Source organism: Phocoena sinus, chromosome 9 (genome assembly GCF_008692025.1).
Source record: "Phocoena sinus isolate mPhoSin1 chromosome 9, mPhoSin1.pri, whole genome shotgun sequence".
Classification (NCBI taxonomy): Eukaryota; Metazoa; Chordata; class Mammalia; order Artiodactyla; family Phocoenidae; genus Phocoena; species Phocoena sinus.
In genome coordinates this window covers 98,697,208-98,717,651 of record NC_045771.1, presented here as the reverse complement: position 1 = coordinate 98,717,651, position 20,444 = coordinate 98,697,208, and positions in this window count along the sequence as shown.

Here is a 20,444-nt window from a genome sequence, read left to right as displayed (position 1 = left end):
CAGAAAAATAGCAACAAAACAGAATTTTAAAAAAATCACTGGCTAAAGTAGCAGCAACGAGCAGCACTGCCTGTCTGGCGTATCTTCTTTTCCATTCTTTTACAGTAAACACATTGTTGGGAAGCTGGGAAACTTCAATGTAAGGAGAAAATCTTTCAAAGGAAAAGATAGTTTCCTCAACTTGAGAATTTCATCAGTTTAGGAAAACTCTCTGAACCCTGTCTCTAACACTTCCTCCTATTCTCTTCTCTGGAATCTAATAAGATTTCTATTAAACTTTATCATTTTATTCTATATTGTCTTCAGACTATATATTGTCTTCACAATATCTTTGTCTATATTCCAGAAGAATTTATGAACCGAAAAAAATGTGTAAGTATGTCAATAATTTATTCAAGTATTGACTATGAATAAAACCAACAATGGGGCTTCCCTGGTGGCGCAGTGGTTGAGAGTCCACCTGCCGATGCAGGGGACACGGGTTCGTGCCCGGTCCGGGAGGATCCCACGTGCCGCAGAGCGGCTGGGCCCGTGAGCCATGACCGCTGAGCCTACGCGTCCGGAGCCTGTGCTCCGCAACGGGAGAGGCCGCAACAGTGAGAGGCCCGCGTATTGCAAAAAAAAAAAAACGAAAACAATGATCACAAAGGCTAATTTTGCGGGGAGCAAAATAACAAGGTGGAAATTTGCTGGAAAAAAATAACCTGTGAGAGGAAGGAATGATCAGAAGAAGCCCATTCTAAGTTTTGTACTGTCACATCATCACGGAGGGAGAGTGTGTTGGGACAGATCTGATACCAGGTTTGTGTGGTAAAGAATGGCAGGATTCCATAGAATGAAAACACCAGTTGGTTTAACCATTCACTTGTTGAAGACAATGTGGGATGATTCCAGTTTTTGGTGGCATCCTTTACTCTGGTGTCTCTCGCAGCCCCCAGTTTCAATCTCATGGGGACAAAGAAGCCACCACCTAGGCCACTTGTGCTGTGTCCCTCTGGTTGCTGCCCTGGCTGCCTGGTTGTCTCAGCTTAAGAGGGAATCCCAGGCCTGTGGGGCTGGACAAGTAGGCTCCCGGGCCAGGTCTTTGTTGTGTTGGGGTCCCTCCTGCCCATTTTCCCCAGTGACCTCAGTATCCCTTAGTGGAGGAGGGCTGTCTTAGGCCCAGTGGGGAAAGAGGACGTGTCCCCTGGGGGCTTACTGTTCATGGGTCTCCTGATTGGTCCCCTTGCTGCGGTGCCAGCTCACTGGTGGTGTAAGTCCAGGGGAGTAACGACCCCTGAGTTGCCTTCTGTGGCTAGTTTGGGGTCGGGCTGTGCTGGGCCGGAGTGGCTTCTCACGTTGGGGCGGAAAGAGCTAAGAGACCTTGCCACTCCAGTGCCGCGGTCCAACCCATTCCCCTTCGTCTCACTACTTCTCAGGCCTCTCTTTGTTTGACTCTTGCGTTATTTCCAGGGTTTATAGTTGTGTTTAGCAAGAATGAGCAGGGAACAAGTGTCCCTGTCATCTGTGTGGAGCAGTAGTAGCCCTGCCAATAAATTTTTAAATAAAGAGATTGGACAGTTTCCTCAAGAAACACAACTTCATAAAACTCATTGTAGGTGACATAGAAAATGAATATGGACTAATAATTATTAAATCAGTTGAAACAACGTTGAATTTACAGGAAACAACAACAGTTACATTTATCAAGTGGGTTGTATCAAAAGTTCAAGGACATAAAATTATAATCTTATACAAACCTTTCCAGAGAATAAAAATATAAGGAAAACTCTTATAATATTGTACATCAACTATACCTCAATAAAAAAAGGAAAACACCCCAAATAAGTTGAAGAAGATAGAACAATTACAATATAAATCCTAATAGGATATGTGGAAAAGAAAAACTATAGATCAAAATTATGTATGGGCATGGATGGCCATACCCTACCAGAATTTTAGCAAACCTAAGCCAACAATACAAAACAAAGGTAATATCCAAGTTGGGTTCAAGTTGGGTTCCTTCTAGGAATTACAGGCTGATTCTAAATTAGACCATCTATTCCTGTGATTCACTACTATAAAGATTAAAGAGAAAAAACCTCATGATTTTTTACAGTTTATACAAAAACACATTCGATATAAAAAAGTCAGGAATTAGTATAATGTTTTTCTGGGTAATAATGTGTCAACGTGAAAAGGCTGCTGCCTTCCAGAAGAGGCCTTAAGCCACACGTAAATTTGTCCAAAGTTAGAGCTAATGGTATTTACTGTTCTCTTTAACCTCTTCACCCACAAAGGATAGAAATTAAGGCTACACAGTGCATTCTTCCACGTGCCTAGATACAGAGGGAAACTGAACATGAACCGGCAATAGGAATTCCTACCACATATGACTGATCTTGGTAATAATTGGGAAATGGGAATTAAGGTGATTGTGATAGAGCTTCATGAACATAGGCCAAAACAAAAATGAAAACTTCTACAAAAGAAAATGTTGGTACAAATGTGGAGCAAAGGGAATACTATTAATATGTAAGTAACTTCTGTAAACTGAAAAGAAATTCGACAGAACTGAGAAATTCGAAAATGTGCCTCTCCTGTTACAATAGCCAAGACACGGAAGCAACCTAAATGTCCATCAACAGATAAAAGGATAAAGAATATATATATATATATATATATATATACACACACACACACACACACACACACACACACACACACATATATATATATATATATATACACAATGGAATATGGAACTACACTCAATATTTTGTCATAACCTATATGAGAAAAGAATATATATAATATGTCTGTGTGTAACTGAATATGTATATATATATGTAACTGAATCACTTTGCTGTACACCTGAAACTAACACATTATGAATCAACTATATTTCAAATAAATAAATAATTTTTTTAATTTTTAATAATTTTTAATAATCATAAAACTCTCAATCCCACTCCTATGAACGTATCCACAAACAGGGGCCTGTGAAACGTGCATAAGAATCTTCATGGCAACGTTCCACTCATGACAACTCATGGACATGCTTTAAATGTGCAGCAACAGGAGAAAGTGTAGACAAATTGGTATTTCTTCATTCCGTAGAATAGTATAAGCACTGAAAATCAGTGCCTTAGAAATACATGCATCAATATGAAAAAAGTGTGAAAACTATAAGAAAAAGATAAAGTTAGATAAAGAACCATAGAATAACCTGAAAGAATATACCGAGGGGAGGGGTGGAAATAATAAGACCCGAAAAAAGGAAAGTTGTAAAAGCATACTATATCAGGATACTATTCTACAAATGTAAAAATATGCAAAAAGATTACATATCTTTAGAGATTCCTATATGTATATATGTATATAACAGCGTATATAAAATGTAATAAACAACACCCAGGCAATGGTTGCTTCTAGAAAGAAAAGAGGGGAAGAGGTCACTGAAGGCTGCAGAGAGCAATGGTTTTTGGAATGTTTTATTCTGTAAGCAGTTAGGGTGAATAATGGTGTTTACGCTTTCTATGTGTATATGTCTGAAATGTTTCATAACTTAAAGATAAAGTATTTGTCAGTCTCCAGCTGATATTAAGTCTGCAGTCCTGCTCCCTAGAAAGAAAATATCAGCAGCTTCCTGCAGCTGCCTCCAGAGACTGCTTGCATGTACAGACTGGGCCAACTCCATCTATTTCACACCCTAGAGAGGGGATCTCTACCTCTATCCCAGTTTCTGTCTCTGACTCTATATCTGTCTTTCTAGCTCAAATGTTTTCTCTACCTTTTTATCTACTTTTTAAAAAACATATTGGAGGGCTTCCTTGGTGGCACAGTGGTTAAGAATCCTCCTGCCAATGCAGGGGACGTGGGCTCGAGCCCTGGTCTGGGAAGATCCCACATGCCTCTGAGCAACTAAGCCTATGCGCCACAACTACTGAGCCTGCACTCTAGAGCCCAGAAGCCACAACTACTGAGTCTGCGAGCCACAACTACTGAAGCCTGTACGCCTAGAGCCCATGCTGCGCAACAAGAGATGCCACCGCAATGAGAAGCCCACACACCGCGACAAAGAGTAGCCCCCGCTCCCCACAACTAGAGAAAGCCTGCGCGCAGCAACAAAGACCCAACACAGCTAAAAAAAACAAATAAATAAATTTATTTTAAAAAAAAAAATATATATATATATACTGGAGATAGAAACACAAGCAGATACCCTGCTTTTAAAAACATTGATAATTATATAGCCTGATAGAGGTTCAAATTATCACTATCATGGCAATCATTACAGTATACAAATGGATAGAATTAAAATGGGTACACCTTAACTTTATGTTATATGTCCAGTATATTTCAATTAAAAGCGGCAAAAATATTTAATAACATTCCCTCAAGCTGTTTTCGTGTCAGCACAGTTCATTCTTTCTAACATTCACATGGATTTTCAAGGTGTATACACACCAGGAACCTTCCAGTACTTTATCAATTATGATCAAGTCATGAGTAATGTTTTGCTGGTACAGACAAGACTTCCTAAGTCTGCACACTTGTGCATGAAATCTGTAGGAAAAATTCAAAGTGGAATCTCTGTGTCATATAGTTTTTAAATTTTGATAGACAATAACTCTAAATATTATAAAACTTCTTAAATGTTAATGTGAGAGCTAAAATATGTCATCACATCTTATGTGAATTTTACTACTTTTTTTAATGTAGACTTATTTTCACAGAAATTTTATTTTGTTATAAAATTTAGCCGTGACACTGTCTGTCCTCATTCTTATCTGGGAATATATCTGAAAGTTAAAAAAAAATTTTTTTTTCCATCATTAGGGTTGCATTTGTGTTTTATTTTTCTCTGCAGGGCCATTTTAAACATCCATAGTTCCATAAGGTCCCCAGGGGTTTTGCATTCATTTGCATATTAGCAGTGCATACAAGTACTGCAGGTCCCTGGGAACCAGTTTTATTTCTCTGTCTCAGTTCCAAACTTGTGGGCTTGATCATCCACCTCTTTTCCTTTGATTAAGTTAACTGAAGCTCGACCACGTTAACAGTGTTGTCTTTCTTACTGGCATTTGTTCTTTTCACCCAGAGTAGCATTTGTTTTCCTGGAGGAAATCTTCACGTCCGCCCATGTCCATACAGCCACACAAGAGCTGGCGGAAATATCCACTAGGTGACCCTCTGCAACACAAAGGCCACACAAGAGCTGGCGGAAATATCCACTAGGTGACCCTCTGCAACACAAAGGACATTCAGGCACGCAGGTTTACATTCCGTTTGGCAACAAATCCTGTTTTGTTTTTTCTTAAATGAAGATGAACATCATTATCCCTTGACATCTCTACGACTAGGACATTCATGCTACTTGAAAACTTGATTCATCGCTGAACATCTGAAAATGCCATCAATCCTAAACTCTGACTCTGCTGTCGCTCTCATCAGTTGTTCACAGACTAAGATCCAGATCCTGTTTCCCACTTACTGCCTGGGTGACCACAGACACGTTCCTCCGTATTTGTGGGCCTTACGTTCCCCTGTACTGAAATGGGGATCAAAAACACATGGACCTTTGAGAAAGATGAAATAATGTTTTTAATGACAAAGTTCATGGCCTGGCACCTATTAAGTACTGATTGTATGTATTATTTTCAATTTTCTACTATAATTATTATTGAATGAAACTCACACCACCTTGCCACCTTTACGAAGCATTGATCAAGCATGGCATTTTCCTACTCAGAAGGCACAATCGCACGCCGTTGCCCGTGAAATGATCTAAACTCCCTGCTCTGCCACATAAAACAAAACTTTGCTTCTCTCATCTATTCCTTGAATTCAGCCTGATCCCTTTTCACTTCCTTATCTATTGCTGGGTAACAAACCATCCTAAAAGTTAGCAGCTGTAAACAGCATGCATTATTATCACACAACTTCTATGGATCAGGAATCCAGACACAGCTTCCTGGGTCCCCTGCATAGGATGAACAACTTATCTGAGTTTGTCTAGGATTTTCTCTGTGTCAGCCCTGAAAATCTAGCATTCCAGGAAACCTCTCAGTCCAGGGCACTCTGGGATGGTTTTCCTGGGATGGTTCCAGTTATAAAAATGAAAATCCTGCATCCCAGACACTCCCCTCAGTGCTGGGCACCCTGGGACAGATGGTCACCCTAGGTCCCAGGCCTGTCACAGGCTGCATCAACACGTTGGCCAAGCTGTCATCATCTGAAGGAAGGACCTGCCCCTGAGCTCACATGGCTGTTGGCCAGATTCACTTCTGTGCTTGCTCTTCACCAGATGCTGCCCTCTGGGTTCTTTGTCATTTGGGTTCCTCCAACACGGCAGCTTGCTTCGTCAAAGCAAGAGACCAAGAAAGCAATGGAGAGATTAGCAAGAGATTAACAAGGTGGAAACCATAGTCTTTTATAACCTAATCATGAAGCCACACCCCCAAAACTTTGCCATACCGTGCTGGTTAGAGGCAAGTCACTTTGTCCAGTACCCATCCAAGGGGGAATATTACATGCTGGCACCAATCCCGGGAGGTGGGGACTTTGGGTCACTTTAGAAGTCTACCTAAAGTACCCACCTCTGGGAACCTCCTTCAAGAGTTACTGAGGCCTCAACTTTGCCAGGAGCCTTTCAGTTTATTTCAGTTCTTCACCAATCCCTGTAATGCCCTTTATTCCCCAGATATGACTGCAATATATGTATTCTTCAATAATCAAATCCAGTTTTGTCTCCATTCTATAAATGTCCCAGATCTTTATGCCCTCATATTCCCCAGGCAAAATTAATTATCCAACCCCTCTTTTCTCACGGCACTGTGAGTATTGATTTAGTGTTTGTCACCTATGGCAATTTTTTTTTTTCTCCTCAAGTCCTAAAGGAAAGACCTTTTTAATTTATTTATTTATTTTGTGGTACGCGGGCCTCTCACTGCTGTGGCCTCTCCCGTTGCGGAGCACAGGCTCCGACGCGCAGGCTCAGCGGCCACGGCTCACGGGCCCAGCCGCTCCACGGCATGTGGGATCTTCCCGGACCGGGGCACGAACCCATGTCCCCTGCATCAGCAGGCGGACTCTCAACCACTGAGCCACCAGGGAAGCCCGGAAAGACCTTTTTTTAAATTCATACATCTACAGAATAATTTCTTTCACATCACAATTATTCCATAAGTACTCCCCCAAAACATCAAGAAATATGATCACCATTATCATCAACCCCACTGAAATAGTCCTAGGAGGGACTTAGAGCATTAAAACAGAAACATAAAAGAAAGATCATTAGAACAGACGTGTCTCCTGAGAAGGGGACTGAATACACAAGAGGCATGAATAATGTAAAGGAACTCCTCAGAAGTCGGAGGGAATTACATTAGTGGTTGTGATTTAATGCTGAGTCACCCTACTGTTTCAGCTGTTCTCAACGTTTCTGGGGAAAACAAAAATCCCCAGGACTGCTACACCTCATGGTGTGTTTCTGAGTAATTTATCACCATACTCAGAATCATAGCTCACAGGGCGGAGAGGCTTTGCTGGTTCTGATATGATATTTATCAATCAACACGATCATTACCTGTGGCTTTGTTGAGACCTGCAGAGGACTCACAGAAACACAGACAAGACTGAATACAATTTTTTCCTACTCAAGATATGTATTTGCAAATATTTAACAAAAGGGAGATACTGTGTGGAAATAGCTTCTTATGCACACATTTCACAGACTCCTAGAGTTATACAGGGCCCAAGAGGTCAACTAGACCAGTGATTTCAAAAAGAACCCCTCTCATGAGTTTCTGATTTATCCTCTGTTTCGGAGATGATACGGATTAGAGCCGTTCGGGGAAATGTAAAAATAAATAAAATAATGTAATTTTTTTACCTGGCAGATTAATCAAAGTTCAACTTTGCCAATCTCAACAAAAGTAGCACTTAATGTGAATACAGTATCCAGTTCTTGTTTGAGTGAGAGGAAATGGTCTGAGCATGTGCTGGTCACAACGGAGAAGATCTGCACTTCTTTTCTCAGGGAGCCGTGTGCTGATGTCTGTCCAAGTCTAAGGTATGCAAACTCTTTGAATTTGTGACTCACTGCTTCATATGTTATCCTGCAACACACATGAGATTGTGTATAAGGGTAATCAGTCTATGTTATGTAAAAAAGGCATGTAAAACTAAGCAATTGCAGCAAAAGAATAAGGATGATTTATACAAACTGAAATGTCTCCAGTACAATATATTATTAAATAAGAAATACAAGTTTCAAATCTCTCTCTCATAATACATATATAATATATAATACATAATATACATTATATGCATATATATATAATCATATATCATGATTTTCAGGCATCATGTCCATAAAATATATAGTGTGCATTTTTACACACAGTTGCATTTAAAAAATTGGCTTAGAGAAAGAGAATAACCCTAATATACCTCTATCTATGTTGGCTAGCTCTAGTGATCAACTTATCAACTGACATACTCTTAGTGTGTGTGTGTGTGTGTGTGTGTGTGTGTGTGTGTGAGTGTGTGTGTGATTGCCAAATAGATAATTTAAATACAAAAAATCAAATACATTTTTCTACCACAGTGATAGTCACAAACTGAAAATAGCAACATAAAACAAAGAAATGCTAACTATGATAGTTAATGTACTGCTATACCTAGGAGTAAGTGTTTTTGTTTTTGTTTTTTGTGGTACGTGGGCCTCTCACTGTTGTGGCCTCTCCTGTTGCGGAGCACAGGCTGCAGACGCGCAGGCTCAGCGGCCATGGCTCACGGACCCAGCCGCTCTGCGGCATGTGGGATCCTCCCGGACCGGGGTACGAACCCGTGTCCCTTGCATCGGCAGGCGGACTCTCAACCACTGTGCCACCAGGGAAGCCCCCTCACGTGGTCTTTAAAGGAGACAGGAGCAATGGGTCTTTGCAGAGAGCTGGCTGCTGTTCCTTCCGTTACAGAGCACCTCATGGGAGGCTTCTCAGGATTTCCCTAATATCCCCATTTTGGGGGGTCCCTGAAGGAAAAACGTGCAAGTCTGAAACCCCCAGGGACCCAACTACTCATGCCACCCCACACACTACCTTGAGTTGTTCATTAATAATTTCTAGCTCAGTCTTGCTAATATCTTATCTGGAAGCATCTGCTCCAGATAAGTAAATGGTCAGGTACCAAGTACTGCGTCTCCCTTTTCATGTTAGTTGTTTACCCTGTGACCTTAGTTCTCTCCTGGGCCCAACAAAAGTCCTTAATTTGCAGGTTACCCAGGTTTGTTCTTGTAGTAAGATTGGGAGTGACACTCTTTTCCAGCTGTCCAACTCTCTCTACTTCGGAAGCCCACACACTCTATTACGTATGAAACACACATAGTGAAGAAGTTAAGACCAAATGATCTTTTCAGTGGATCACTTTTCTAAGGGTGCCACACAGTACATTAATGGTAAAAGTTATGTGACAGAAAGAGCATTGGACTTAGAATCAAGAGATAGTTCTTCCAGTTTATTTCTATTATTTTCTAGATTTTCTGACAGATATTATGTTATAATCCTGCAAGTCTCAGTGGTCTCCTCTGTGAGATTACTGTGATTCCTTGCTCTTGCATTGCAGACAAAGTGTGCACAACCATTGGACATTCCTCATTTCATTCAATTCTCCATGCTACTCTGTGGTGTAGACGGAACAGGGATGAGAATCTCCAATTTCACTTAATAAAGAAATGAGGTCATGTGAAGCTAGGAACCTGCTAAAGATCATCCATCCCAAAATGGCCCAATGGGGAACCAGACCTGTGACTTCTGAATTATAGCTCAGCACTCTTTTACCTGAAAAAAAAGCATTTTGAAAATTTAAAATTGTATCATAGTAGTTGCTTTATCCCCGAGAGTGCTAGAAACTCCTTTAACTTTTATTAAGGAATCCTGCGGAAGAGATAGTCTAAAATACTTCGACACATCAGGGGCTTGAGTTAGATCACTGTGGGAGACGAATTATTTCAGCTTAGGTTTGAGTCACTGTTTCCAATATGCACTTTCACTTTTCCAGAATTTATAACCCAATAGCACATTTCTTCATTGTGGTTATAACTAGGACAAATCGGCTTCTAACTCAATTTGTATTCCATGGAAAAAATTAGCTTATGGATGGTTTTCAAATATAAAAATAGGAAACAAAACTTCTATGGCAATTTAGAGCCAAATTAAGATAGTTTGCTGTGCTAATGAAATTTCAAAATTTCTCATACTCCTTGAGGGATGAGGTGCTCTTTTAGTTTAGTGTTACTCTAAACATTCCAACGAGGTGAGTGAGGTGCAAAGACTTGAAGCCAGATGACCAGAGCCCTTCTCCCATCTGCTTCTCACACCCTCATCCTGTGCCTTCAGAAGACTGCTCTTTTTCTGCTTTGGAGAATGGTTATTAGCACTGCACACTGTTTGGGGCCACAAAACTTTCTGCTGCAGCATTTACTTCTACCAGCTTTACAGCGAGGTTACATGAGGAAAGTAATGAACTCCATGTACATTAACTGACTTTGAGTCTACGCATATCCAAATGCTAGTTTACCACAGCTATTGTATTAGTACCCCAAAATAGGTTTGGTATGTGTCACAGCAAAAATCAACAACAAAAACAATAATAAATTTGTGTTTGGATGCTTTTTAAAAGCAGAATTTCTTAATGCTAAGATAGTATAAGTTTGCTTTAGAATTTTTTAATACAAATAAACAAAAACAAGAATAAAAATAAAAATGACACATTCTACTGCCCAGATACAAATTATAATTTTGACAATTTAGTCTGAATCTTTAATGAGAAAAATTATCATATTTGATAATATGGTATTTGTTTTATATTGACATTCCTACTAAACTAGAAGAGGTTTGTTTGTATAAGTCCTCTACATGTATGGAAATATTTATTTGAAATATTTTAAGGGACCACCTACTATTTGAGAAGTATGGTGATAGTGAAAGGGAATTAAAAGAAAGGAAGAAGAAAGGAAAGAAGGGAGGGAGGGAAGAGAGAAAAAAACAAAAAAGCAAAAAAAAAAAAAAAAGGAACATGGGAATGCCCAAGACAATGGAGTGGGAAGACCCTGAGCTCACCTCAGCCCATGGGCACACCAAAATTACAACTATTTACAGAGAAACTATTGATGAGAATGAGCTGAACACACAGAAAAGACTTTTCCATGACTAAAGTTAAAAAGAAGAAACCATAAAAAGACAGGTAGAAGGGGTGGAGACATCATATAATCAAGATTCACACCCCTGGGTTGGCAACCCACAAACAGGAGGATAATTATAATTATATAATATTATATATAATTATATAATTGGAGAAAGGAGAAAAGGGTCTGAGCCCAACAGTGGGCTCCCCAGTCCTGGGGTCCCTCATCTTGAAGACAAGACTCCAGAACATCTGGCATTGAAGGCCAGTGGGACTTGCATATGGGAAAGCCAGGCAGCTGTAGGAAACAGATTCCACTCTTAAATGGCTCGTACAAAATCTCACATGCCCCCAGACCCAGCAGAGAGAGAGTAATTTGAATGCAGCTTGGGTCAGACCCACTTGCTGATTTTGGAGAGCCTTTGAGAGAGGCAGGAGGCAACTAGGACTTCCCTTACAGACCTAGATGTTAGTGGCAACCATTTTTTTTAAACTCATTCTACCAGGAGGATATTGGTACTGGCAAGTGCCATTTTGGAGTCCCCCTCTAACCTATTAGCAGCAGAAGTTGACCTGCCTACCAGCCAGTTGGTACCAATTCTGGAATCCACTAGGCCAAGCAGCCAGCCCTGCTACTTGCAGAAACACAGTCCTGCCCACCAGTGGGGTGGGACCAGGATGTGGTCCCATCCAAAGTAGTTTGACAGAAGCCCTGCAAACCCCCAGGACCTGTAGCCCTGTGGCCAGCCTCATTGGGACTGGGCCCTGCCCACCAGCAAGCCAGCACCAGTCCCAGAACTCCCCAGGTCACACAGCCAGCCATGCCAGGACCTGAAACCACTAACCAGCAGCCATCAACTTCCACAAAAGACAGACTCTGGCAGCCAATCAGGCTGGGCCTAGCCCCACTTACCTGCATGCTCACAGAAGTCAGTCCCACCACTACAGAAGAGCCTATGAAGTCCACATAGGAGGCACTTCTAGAGTGTATAGCTCTGATGAAAATAGGGGAGTGTGCTGTTGGGCCCCATAGAACATCTCCACTTTTCCAAGATTGTGAAATGTAACCAATCTACCTAATACATAAAAATAAAAGCATAGAATTAGGCAAAATGACATGACAGAGGAATATTTTCTAAAAGAAAGAAGAAGATAAAACTCCAGAAGAAGAACTAAGTTAAGTGAAAATAAGCAATCTATCCAATAAAGGATACAAGGTAATTAACATAAAGATGCTTGATGAACTCAGGAGAAGAATGGATGAACAAAGTGACAAGTGTAACAACATGCTAGAAAATATCAAGAAGAACCAAACAGAACTGGAGAATACAATAACTGAAATAAAAATACACTAGAAGGAATCAACAGTAGATTAGACGATACAGAGGAATAGATCAGTGAACTGGAAGACAGACCAGTGAAAATCACCTAAGCTGAACAGAGTAAAAGAAACAAGAATTTTAAAAAATATGTACAGCTTAAACGACCTCTGGGATATTATCAAGTGTACTTGAATTTGCATTAAAGGGGTCTCAGAAGGAGAAGAGAGAGAGAAAGGGACAGAAAACCATTTGAAGACATAATAGCTGAAAAATTCCCTAACCTGGGTAAAGTAACAGATATCCAGGTCCAAGAAGCACAGAGAGTCCCAAACAAGATCAACTCAAAGCGGAACACACCAAGACACATTGTAATTAAAATGACAAAAATTAAAAATAAAGAGATAAACTTAAAAGCACTAAGGTGAAACAACTAGTCACATATGAAGGAACTCCCATTAGACTGTCAGTTGACTTTTCAGCAGAAACTTTGCAGGCCAGAAGGGAATGGCACAATTTATTGAAAATGATGAAAGGAAAAAAAAACAAGCTGGCAAGGCCATCATTCAGATTTGAAGGAGAAATAAAGAGTTTACAGACAATCAAAAACTAAGAATTCAGCACCACTAACCCTGCTTTACAAGAAATGTTAAAGGGACTTCTCTAAGCATAAAAGAAAAGACCACAAGTAGAAATATGAAAATTATAAAAGGAAAAATCTCATTGGTAAAGAAAAACAAACAGTAAAGCTAGTAGATCAACCACCTATGAAGCTAGTAGGAAGGTTAAGAGACAGAAGCAGTGAAATCATTTATATCCACAATAAGTAGTTAAGAGATACATAAAACAAACAGATGTAAAATATGATGTCCAGAACATTAATGGGGGGTGGGGGAATAAAAACTCAGGATTGTTAGAATGCATTCAAACTTAAAATAACTATAACTACACCTATATCTGTAACTATATCTATGTCTATGTCACAGTGACCACAAACCAAAAATCTGTAATAGACACACACACAAAAGAGAAAGGAGTCCAAACATAACACTAAAGATAGTCATCAAATCACAAAGGAAGAGAGCAAAAGAAGAAAGGAACAAGAAAGAACTATAAAAACAACCAGAAAACAATTAACAAGATAGCAATAAGTATATACCTATCAATAATTACTTTAAATGTAAATGGACTAAATGTTTCAATCAAAAGAGTGGCTGAATGGATTTTTAAAAAGGCTATATATATTGCCTACAAAAGACTAACTTTATAACCAAAGACATACACAGATGAAGCTAAGCACATGGAAAAAAGTGTTCCATGCATGTGCAAACAAAAAGAAAGCTGGCATAGCAATATTTATATCAGACAAGATAGACTATAAAGCAAAAGACTGTAACAAGAAACAAAGAAGGATATTGTATAATGATAATGAGATCAACCCAAGAAGACATAACAAATGTAAATATATATTCACCCAACATAGGAGCACCAAACTATGTAAAGCAAATATTAACAGACAAAAAGGGGAAAATTGACAGGAATGCACTAATCATAGGGGACTTTAACACCCCATTTAAATCAATGGAAAATTTATCCAGACAAAAATTCAATAAGGAAACACTGGCCTTAACCAACACATTAGATAAGATGGAATTAATAGATATATAGAGAATATTCCATCCAAAAGTAATAGAATACACATTCTTTTCAAGTGAACATGGAACATTCTACAAGATATATCACATGGTAGGCCACAAAACAAGTCTCAATATATTTAAGAAGACTGAAATCATATTGAGCACCTTTTCCAAACTACAAGAAAAAAACTGTAAAAAACATGAACACTTGGAGGCTAAACATTATGCTACTATACAACCAATGGGTCACTGAAGAAATCAAAGAGGAAATTTAAAAATACCTGGAGGCAAAAGAAAATAGAAACACAATATCTAAAATCTATTGTATGAGGTGCAGCAAAATCAGTTCTGAGAAAGAAGTTCAGAGCAATACAAGCCTACTTCAGAAAATAAGAAAAATCTCAAATAAACAACATAACCTTACACCTAAAAGAACTAGAAAAAGATCAACAACACACACACAAAAACCAAAATGAGTAGAAGCAAAAAAGTAATAAAGATCAGAATAGAAATTAATGAAACAGAGACTGAAAAAAATAGCAAAGATCAATGAAACTAAGCTGGTTCTTTGAAAAGATAAACAAAATTGATAAACCTTTAGACTCATCAAGAAAAAAAGAGAGAACCAAATAAATGAAATCAGAAATGAAAAAGGAGACATTACAACCAACACCAAAGGGATACAAAGGATCATAAGAGATTACTATGAACAATTATATGCCAAAAAAAAAAGGACAACGCAGAAGAAATGGATAAATTTCTAGAAACACACAGTCTCCTAAGACTGAATTAGGAAGAAATAAAAAACAGGAACAGACCACTTGCCAGTAATGAAATTAAATTTGTAATAAAGAATACTACCAAAAAAAAAGAAACAGAATGCTTCCAAACATTTAAAGAAGAGCTAACCCCATTCTTCTCAAACTATTCCAAAATATTGAAGAAGGAAACTTCTGAATGCATTCTATGAAGCCATCATCACCCTTATACCAAAACCAGACAGACACACCAAAAAAAGGGAAATTACAGGCTAATATCACTGATGAACATAAATACAAAAATCCTCAAAAATGTTTAGCAAATCAAATTCAACAATACATTAAAAGATCATACACCATGATGAAGTGGGATTTATCCCAGGAATCTAAGCATGGCTCAATATTTACAAATCAGTCAATGTGATAGACCACATTAACAAATTGAAGGATAAAAATCATATGATCTCAATAGATGCAGAAAAAGCTATTGAAAAAATTCAAGATCCTTTTATGATTAAAAAAAAGAAAAAAAAAACCTAAGTGGGTATAGAGGGAACATACCTCAACACAATAAAGGCCATATATCACAAGCCCACAGCTAGTATCACACTCAGTTGTGAAAAGCTGAAAGTATTTCATCTTAGATAAGGAATAAGATAACAATGCTTACTCTCAAAACTTTTACTCAACATTGTATTCGAAGTCCTAGCCACAGCAATTGGACAAGAAAAGGAAATAAAAGAAATGTAAATTAGAAAGGAAGAAGAAAGGTTGTCACTGTTTGCAGATGACATAATGCTATACTAGAAAATCTTAAAGATGCCACCAAAAAACTATTAGAACTAATAAATGAATTCAGTAAAGTTGCAGGATATGAAATTAATATACACAGAAATCTATTGTGTTTCTATACAAGAAGAATGAACAATCCAAAAGAGAAATTAAGAAAACAATCCCATTTACTATCACATCAAAAAGAATAAAATGCCTAGGGAAAAAAATCTAACTAAGGAGGTAAAAGATTTATAAAGACAATGATTAAAGACATTGAAGACAATACACACAAATGGAAAGGTATACTGTGCTCATGGATTGGAAGAAGTGATTTTATTAAAATGACCATATTACCCAAGGCAATCTGCAGAGTCAATGCAATCCCTATCAAAGTACCAATGACATTTTTCACAGAACTAGAACAAATAATTCTAGAATTTGTACAGAAATGCAAAAGTTCTCAAATAGCCAAAATAATCTTGAGAAAGAACAACAAAGCTGGAGGAATCACACACCCTGATTTTAAACTATATGACAAACCTACAGTAATCAAAAGAGTATGGTTCTGGAACAAAAACAGATGAACACAGAATAGAGGGCCCATAAATGAACCCACACTTACATGATCAATGAATCTATGACAAAGGGGGCACGAATATGCAACAGGGAAAGGACAATCTCTTCAATAAGTGGTGCTAGGAAACCTGGAAAGCTGTATGTAAAAGAATCAAACTGGACTACTTTCTCACACCATATACAAAAGTAAACTCAAAATGGATTAGATACTTAAATATAAAACCAGAAACATAATACTCCTAGAAGAAAACATGAGGATTATGCTCTTTGCAATAACATTTTTTGATATATTTCATCAGATAAGGGAAACAAAAGCAAAAATAAATAAATGGGACTACATCAAATTAAAGCTTTTGCGCAGGAAAGGGATCTATTGACAAAACAAAAAAGCTGCTTACTTAATGGTAGAAGATATTTGCAAATGATATATCCAATAAGAGGTATATCCAAAAGATACAAATAACTCATACAATTGAACCTCAAAAAAATACATTTAAAAATGGGCAGAGGACCTGAATAGATATTTTTCCGAAGAAGACATACAGATGCTCAACATCAGTAATTATCAGGGAAATGCATATCAAAACCACAACCAGATATCACCTCACATTTGTCAGAATGACTATCATCAAAAAGAAAACAAATAACAAGTACTGGTGAGGAAGTAGAGGAAAGGGAACCCTCATGTACTGTTGATGGGATTAGTGCAACCCCAATGGAAAACAGTATGGAGGTTCCTCAAAAAATTTAAAATAGAGCTACCGTAAGATCTAGCAATTCCACTTCTGTGTATTTTTCCAAAGAAAACAAAATCACTAATTTAAAAATATACATGCATATCTATGTTCATTGCAGCATTATTCACAATAGCCAAGATACAGATGCAACCTAAGTGTCCATTGATAGACGAATGGATAAAGATGTAGTACAATGTGGTACAATGGAATAATAGCCATGAAAAAGAGTGAAATCTTGTTATATGTGACAACATGGATGGATATAGAAATTTTTATGCCCAGTGAAATAAGTCAGACAGAGAAAGACAAATACTGTATGATTTCACTTATATGTGGTATCTAAAAATCAAAACAAATGAACAATATAACAAAACAGAAACAGAGTCATAGATACAGAGAACAAACAGGTGGTTTCCAGAGGAAAGGATTGCAGGGGCATGAGAGAAATAGATGAGGGAGATTAAAAAGTTACAAACTTTCAGTTACAAAATAAATGAGTCACAGGGATGAAATGTACAGCATGGAGAATTTGGTCAATAATACTGTAATACCTTTGTATGGTGGTGGTAACTAAACAAGATTATTTTGTAATATGTAGAAATATCAAGTCACTATGTTGTTCACTTGAAACTAACATAGTGTTGTAGGTCAATTATACTTCAATTTTTAAAAAGTGGTGGGGAGTGAGAGAAATGGGTGAACTATTTTTTGTTTTGTTTTGTCTAAATAATTTGAATTTTTAAAAGTGTTTTTTTTTTTAAATAAAAAGAAAGGAAACAGTGAAAAGGGAAAGAAAAGGCATAGCACAGTTACTTTATTTGAGAATGTCACTATGTAGGAGGAAGCAAACACACTCACCAACGCGGAAAATAAGGCTCTTGCTAAAAAGAGCAGTGTGTGCCAAGGGCCGGGAACAACTGACCTCTGGAGAAGCTGTTCAAGGTTTCAGCCAGGAAGTAACATCTTGGATAGATCTTGACCTATGCAGTCGGCTTTAGCTTGCTGGAGAAAGTAACGATGGGAAATTGAAAAACAAAGAAAGTTACTTTTAAATAATTGTTGTTTGGGGCAGTCTTCCATTATTTCCATAAACTGTATTTTTTTTACTTGAAAATTATTAACACGTTAGGACTCCTTACATACAGAATTCTTCAAAATGGATTCCCCAATTCACAATCCCACTAGTAATTTACTTAGCATAATGAATCTAGTGTATGTGTGTCAGTATTTTAGAAAGGAATAACGAAATTCAAAATAGCATATTCGATATTATAACCGATGTTAAGAGAATGCAGAAATTGTCATTACACATTTATCAGAACCCGTAGAATTTACAATGCCAATAGCGAACCTTATTGTGTAGAATTTACAATGCCAACAGTGAACCCTATTGTAAAGTATGTACTTTGGGTGATAATGAAGTGTCAATGTACATTTACTGATTGTAACAGAAGTACAACTTTGTTGCAAGATGTTGATAGTGGGGGAGGATTTGTATGTTTGGGGTCAGGGAATATACGGGGAAACTTCTATACTTTCCCTTCAGTCTTGCTATAAACCTTCAACTTCTCTAAGAAATAAAGTCTTTTTTTAAAAAAAAAAGGGGGGGGATTAAAAAATAAAACCTCCAGAATTTTTTTAAAAAGAGAGGATATGGAAATAGCAATTTTAATATGACCTTTAAAAAGTAAAGCTTAATGAAGACTTCTAAGAAGAGGAGAAATATTAAAACCATTACAGTGACTCTAACCTCTTACCTTCACACCCTGTGGGCGTTATAATTAGATATATACCAGAATTTAAGCAAGTAGGTAATTAAGTGTTTCATTGTTGTTACTTTTTACTTTCTTTCATTTATCAAAAAGGCACATGAGCTAAAATGCCAAGGCTTCCTGAAGTGCACAAACTTCATCACAACTTCATAGCACTGCCTCGTTGTTCTGATTTTTACTGAAGTATAAAACAATGCTTCAAAATAATTCATAATAATTATTTGTTTAAAATATATAATTAATAATACGTTAGCAATCATTTGCTCTTTACATAAATAAAGTCTGCTTCTTTTTATGAGATTAATCAATCCATAGCCTTTGCCAGCTGTTTCTTGGAGTTTTAATATTTCTCACTCAGCTTTGTACCTTTTCTTGATCTGCCCTTTTTAAATCAGAATATCCTTTATACCATAGCGTTTTCCTATATATTTCAATTTAATACTCCTTATATTCTAGAAGGTATACACACATATATATATATATACATATATATATATATATATAGTCAAATGTATTTTAAAAGTATGTGATTTTTTTATTGCTTTAATGATGAAAAGATATGTCACTTGCATATATGTTTTCTGGTGGATTTTAATTTAAATATCATCTATTGTTCTCTTTTCTTCTCACTAGTGCTTCCAAAACTACATGGGATGCAGGACCAGGTTTGGTTTTTGTTTTGTTTTGTTTTGTGGTTTTTGTTTTTTTTGCATTAATTTCGAAATGTGATGTACCAAATTTTTAATACACAGTTTTAAATTGCTATAGAAGTTTCTATATTTTTCTTGCCACTGGAGCACACCAGCCAGGCGGCCACCAGCCAACACACAGTAGGGACCTCATCTACTTGCTTCTCAGGATCCTCTCACTGGACCTGTGCACTGACCATCCTCTTTTATCGTGTATTGATGTTCATGCAAAATCTCAAGGTTGAAAAAGAATTCATGATATGATTTGAGGAGGGAAGTTTCTCTTTACTCATGCTGCCTAAAATATCTTTGACCAAAATCTCAAAAATCCATCACTAGAAAAGTCCTGCTTTTTGTAGAATTTGAGAATTCCTGTAAGAATGTTTTACAGATTGCAACACTCTCTCACGCTCATTAGCTCATTTTATTGTAACAAACACCCACTTAAGTTGGCAGGGGGCTATTCATTACTCCATTTCACTGTCAAAAAAAGCTGATTTTGCTCTATGTCTCAAAAGTAATAAATACCAAAGCCAGGTTTGGGGCACATACGTTTCCAGACATTAGAGATTTCCTTTCTCTGGTACAGTTCAGATTAAAGATGGTAAATTTTGGTTTCTACTTTTAAAACACAGAAAATGTATGGTGAACCTTTGTTTCCTTAGCTACATAAGAATACAATCATTCATTGACTTCATACACCTACTTTCTACACTGGAATTTATAGCTCAGATGTTTTCAATCATATCACATAAATTTGGTACTAGGACTTGGGTAGGTGAAAGAGTTTGAACATTTGCCCCAAATTCCCCAACACTTATGAAATTGATGTATCAATTGTCTCAATGTGCTTAGGCCGTGCATTTTAGCCTTCGGCATTACCGCACTGACCAACCAGCAGGCACCTTTCCGCAGATCCAGAGTGGCTCTGAGCAGCATGAACCATCCTACATCTGCACCTGGAGCTCACCACCCAGAGCCCTCCCTGCAGCCTGTCTGCCTTGCAGCCTCTG